Source organism: Cherax quadricarinatus, chromosome 3 (genome assembly GCF_038502225.1).
Source record: "Cherax quadricarinatus isolate ZL_2023a chromosome 3, ASM3850222v1, whole genome shotgun sequence".
In the NCBI taxonomy this organism is placed as follows: Eukaryota; Metazoa; Arthropoda; class Malacostraca; order Decapoda; family Parastacidae; genus Cherax; species Cherax quadricarinatus.
The window spans coordinates 19437790-19443789 of NC_091294.1; the positions used below are offsets into that span (position 1 = coordinate 19437790).

General features: G+C 42.0%; 1 protein-coding gene across 3 annotated transcripts in view; it reads right to left on the reverse strand.

The window, feature by feature from the left end:
• Positions 1–6000, reverse strand: part of Cbp80 (Nuclear cap-binding protein subunit 1) — a 352041-nt gene that overhangs the window by 23737 nt on the left and 322304 nt on the right. The gene's annotated exons all lie outside the window — the stretch shown is intronic.

Consider the following 6000-nt stretch of genomic DNA (forward strand, 5'->3'; position numbering starts at 1 on the left):
TTAGTAGCCACAAATAACTGACTAACAGAGGTTACAAAAAATTAAGTTTACATATCCAGTCACAAAATGAAGAGAAACAGTTGATAACCTGGTGAAATGACGATGGTGACAAAAGTCACTATAACCCATATTTTGTGAGACAATAAGTGACAAAGAGGTTAATCCATATCTTGATTGCTTTCAATCATCTATCATATATCAAAGATGTTCAACATAAGTATGAAGAATGTGTAATAAATGCTTGCCTTTAACCCTTTGACTGTTTCAGCCGAATACTATATATGTCTTGCGAGCCAGTGTTTCGGACATATATATGTATACTCAATAATTCTAGTGGCTTCAAATCAAGCAGGAGAAAGCTGGTAGGCCAACATGTGAGAGAATGGGTCTGTGTGGTCAGTGTGCACTGTATAAAAAAATCCTGCAGCACGCAGTGCATGAGAGAAAAAACTTTGTGTTTTTTGATTAAAACACCGCCTTTGAGGTGTATTTTCCTATAGTATTTATGGTTTTATTCTCATTTTCTTGGTCTCATTTGATAGAATGGAGAACATATTACAGAAATAGAGATAATTTTGATTAGTTTCACGATGAAAACAACCTTGAAATTGAGCTCAAACTAGCGGAAATGTTCGATTTTTACCAATGTTCAGGAGTAAACAAATCACACCACACGTCCAATACACATCAACTGGGGAGTCTAATATCCTTTCACTAGTGGACTGATATTATTTATACCATTTTTACAATAATGCAGTAGTCTGCATAACAGTTAATCTTCTATTTTTTTGTGTGAATCAAAAATCAAAATAAAAAGCAAGAGTAACATAAGAGGGGTCTGGAGACGTGACTAATGAACAGAGGATATGTTATTTTAGTGCCAAGAATGTCTGCATTGTTTATTCTGGACCCTATTTTGAAATTGGCATCTTTTTTTAATTTGCGTGAAATTGGCCAAATTGCCAATTTCTGACCACTTTATTGGGTAGTTGAAATCAGTAAATGGGCAGTTTCTTGTACTCAATTGATAGAAAAAATGAAGTTCTAAAGAAATAGCTATGAGTTTCATCGAATGGAATAATGGAATCGGCCGAAAATAGGGCTCAAATTCGGCTAAATTGCCAATGCGTACATATCGCAGAGATCGCTAACTTCGCGGGAGCATAATTCGGTAAGTTTTTGATCAAATTTTGTACTTTTGGTGTCATTACCATCAGAAAAAGTTTCTCTATAATTTCAAAAAAACAAAATTTTCCTAGAATTTTTTAGACACCAGGAGACACTTCAGGATTTGAGGTTGTGACAGTCAAAGGGTTAAATGGCATTCCTTTGGTTTATCAGCAATTCATATCATTCATCCAAAATGGGCCAGATTACTGAATAAGACTACAATACAGTGGAACCTCAGCTTACGAGTGTCCCAACATGTAAATTTTTTGAAATAGGAGCCGTCACTTGGTCAATTTTTTGCTCTAAGTTACGAGCCAACACCCAAGTCACAAGCAAGCTACCCCGCTTCCCCCTCAACCTACAATCCACCTCATTTGTTTATCTACGATTTCATGCTTTAACCCTTTCAGGGTCCATGCTGTAGATCTATGGCTTTACATTGAGGGTCAAACCGTAGATCCATGCCATGAGCTCAGCTCACTCTGATAAGCTGTTAGTGGTAAATTTTTGCCAAGATATGAGAGAATACATCTATGTGATATGTGTGCACCACATGAAACAAATCCTGCAGCACACAGTGCATAACGAGAGAAAAAACTGAGACCGTAGTTTTCGATTAAAACAGCGACTTTGCAGTGTTTTTCATATGTTTTTTATACTTGTACAGTGGACCCTCAGCTAACGATGGCATCAGCTAACGTTAAATCCAGCCAATGATACATTTTAACGCAAAATTTTTGCCTCAGCTAACACTAAAAAACTCGCCCAACGTGATTCGTTCGAGACGCGTCCACGTGTGGCCTGAGTGCGCCTCAGTTGTCCCGTGGGTGCCAGTCTTTACAAGTCAGCCAGTGTGGTCGCATCCATGCATACAATTTGAACATTTCGTATTATCACAGCGTTTTTAGTGATTGCACCTGCAAAATAAGTCACCATGGGCCCCAAGAAAGCTTCTAGTGCCAACCCTGCAGGAAAAAGGGTGAGAATTACTATGGATATGAAAAAAGAGATAATTACTAAGTACGAAAGTGGAGTGCGTGCCTTGGAGCTGGCCAGGTTGTATACCACACCCCTATCAACCATCGCTACTATTGTGGCCAAGAAAACGACAATCAAGGAAGCTGTTCTTGCAAAAGGGGCAACTTTGTTTTCAAATAAGAGATCACAAGTGATAGAAGATGTTGAGAGACTGTTATTGGTGTGGATAAACGAAAAACAGATAGCAGGAGATAGCATCTCTCAAGCGATCATATGTGAAAAGGCTAGGAAGTTGCATGAGGATTTAATTAGAAAAATGCCTGCAACTAGTGGTGATGTGAGTGAATTTAAGGCCACCAAAGGTTGGTTTGAGAGATTTAACCCTTTCAGGGTCCGTCCCGTAGATCTATGGCTTTTCGGTGAGTGTCCAAACCGTAGATCTACGCCAAAATTCTAGCGCCATCAAATTTAGCACGAAAGCGCTCATAGGCCTACATGTGAGAGAATGGGTCTGCGCCGTGGGTGTGCACCATAAACAAAAAATCTAGGCGCCTGCATAGCATTGTGGGAACGCCGGCTCAGTCACCCTTGTTCACCATGCCTCGTCGCAAGTCAGCTCTCACTCCCCAGAAAATTGGGACTCTCCTCTTCCTGTCTGATAGTTCTGACACTGATGGAAGTGGAAATGAAGACGAATTCTACGGCTTTGATAAGTTAGTGACCGAAAATAATGACCAGGATATCGATAATAGTGCAGAAAACCCCGACGATCCTCGACCTTCTATCTCTGGTGTGGGCACTCGTGACTCACGGTCGGGTGTTCCTAAACGTAAGAGAAAACTAATATTTTCCCGTGGCCTGGCCTCTGACTTCAGTAATGACGATGATTCTGACGTGGATTGTGATTTTATTGCGCTCGACGATCATTCGAGTAGTGATAGTGAGGAAACATATTCACCAGTGAAGCGTCGGTATGTTCGCCGCCGCATGCGCTCGGGTAGTGTACCCTATGCTGTGCCCAGGGGACGGAGTACATCCCGGAGTACATCCCGTGGCCCTACACCCGTTTTAGGTAGTGATAGTGAGGATGATGTGGCTACACTTGGCATGGATGGGCCACAGGCAACAGTGGATGGTGTTAGTGGGGCTGGTGGTGGTAGTGGCACCGCCATGCGTGACTCACTGTGCCATGCGGGGACCCACGCTGCTGACTCGTCAGTTCAAGGACAAAGCGGAGCGTCACCCACCAGCCCGCCACAACCACCCGTACAACCAGCCTATGATGTCCAGTATCCACCAGCAAACCGTATCTGGGATTGGCAGCAAAATCCCAATTTTGTTCCCAGCCCTCACCACTTTGATGACTCTCAAAGTGGAATTCTACCTACCTGTCCCCTTGGAACCACGGCCAATGAACTGGAATTCTTTGAATTATTCTTTGACCAGCCATTGATGGAAATTATTGTCAGGGAAAGTAATAAGTATTTTCAGTACACCATGGCAAATACGATCTTATCACCACAGTCAAGACTACACAGGTGGAAAGAGACGACTGTTGCAGAAATGTATTTGCTTTTTGCAACAATAATGCTTATGCCTCACGTCTATAAGCATAATATAAAAGCATACTGGTCCACAGATCAGCTAATTTGTACCCCATCCTTCAGTGAAATAATACCAGTGAACAGGTTTATCTTACTGTTACGTACCTGGAGTTACCTGGAGAGAGTTCCGGGGGTCAACGCCCCCGCGGCCCGGTCTGAGACCAGGCCTCCTGGTGGATCAGAGCCTGATCAACCAGGCTGTTGCTGCTGGCTGCACGCAAACCAACATACGAGCCACAGCCCGGCTGATCCGGAACTGACTTTAGGTGCTTGTCCAGTGCCAGCTTGAAGACTGCCAGGGGTCTGTTGGTAATCCCCCTTATGTGTGCTGGGAGGCAGTTGAACAGTCTCGGGCCCCTGACACTTATTGTATGGTCTCTTAACGTGCTAGTGACACCCCTGCTTTTCATTGGGGGGATGGTGCATCGTCTGCCAAGTCTTTTGCTTTCGTAGTGAGTGATTTTCGTGTGCAAGTTCGGTACTAGTCCCTCTAGGATTTTCCAGGTGTATATAATCATGTATCTCTCCCTCCTGCGTTCCAGGGAATACAGGTTTAGGAACCTCAAGCGCTCCCAATAATTGAGGTGTTTTATCTCCGTTATGCGCGCCGTGAAAGTTCTCTGTACATTTTCTAGGTCGGCAATTTCACCTGCCTTGAAAGGTGCTGTTAGTGTGCAGCAATATTCCAGCCTAGATAGAACAAGTGACCTGAAGAGTGTCATCATGGGCTTGGCCTCCCTAGTTTTGAAGGTTCTCATTATCCATCCTGTCATTTTTCTAGCAGATGCGATTGATACAGTGTTATGGTCCTTCAAGGTGAGATCCTCCGACATGATCACTCCCAGGTCTTTGACGTTGGTGTTTCGCTCTATTTTGTATGTTGCACTTCTCTGACAAAACCTGGCCTGACAGAAGTGACAGGTTATACAAGATTAGAAATGTTTTCATGTATCTCAAACAAAAGTTCAGGATATACTTTTATCCATTCAAGAATCTTGTAATTGACGAGTCTTTGATTTTGTTCAAAGGTAGACTGTCATTCAAGCAGTATATACCGAGCAAGAGGAAACGCTTTGGTATAAAACTGTGTACTCTGACTTTGACAGTGGCCTGGTGTTGGATATTGTTGTATACACGGGTAGTAAAACATTGAAAGATACCAAGATGTTATTGGGTATATCAGGTGACGTAGTGAGAAACATGATGGCACCTTATCTTGATAAGGGCCATACATTATATACCGATAACTGGTACACAAGCCCATTACTCAGTGATTTCATGCGAGTGAACAAGACAGATGTGTGTGGCACAGTGCGTTCTAATCGTAAACATATGCCCAGGCTCAACGCAGGTGTTCGTGGTGATGACGTGCAGGTGTTTACTGCCAATGACATCATGGCATTACGGTGGCATGACAAACGAGATGTCACATTGTTGACAACCATTCACCGTAATGAAATGCAAGACAGTGGCAAAGTTGATCGAGTGACTAATGAACGTATTCAAAAACCAGTGACAGTGATTGATTATACACAAAACATGCGCTTGGTTGACAAGTGTGACATGCAGATTGGTTTTGTTGACTGTCTTCGTAAGAGTTACAAGTGGTACATGAAACTTTTCTTCCATCTCATGGACATTTCAATGCTGAATGCATATAATATGTACCAAATAAAGACTGGTAACAGACCACCGTATGGTGAATTTTGTTTGTCTGTTGTCAGACAACTCATAATGAAGTACCAGGTAACAACACCTGCAATACAACATGGTCCTCGAATTCATCACAATATACCCAAGAGTTTGAGGAGAGAAGGTGATCATTTCATAATACAGCTTCCTTCAACTCAAAAGAAATTTGCTCAGAAGAGATGCATTGTCTATGCACAAACAAAACGACGGCAACAAAGACGCAAAGACACTCGGTTTATGTGTGAGGAATGTAAGGTGCCTCTGTGCATGGTGCCTTGTTTCAAGGAGTTCCACAAGCTCCAGCAGTTCTAAAACCATGTCCAGTGATTGTAAATATGTAAATATATGATAGAACATTAGTATTATACAATATTTGTGCATGTTTATTGTAATAAACAACAGTGGTAAACAATAATATGATAATAACTTTAGTGCGGTTATTGTGTTCAATACAGTGAGTATATATATATCAATTATATACAGTATTGGTCTCTCAGGCCCCAAATGTTAGTAGGAATAGAAAAAAATTGGAAAAGAAAAGAAAAAACAACTAAAA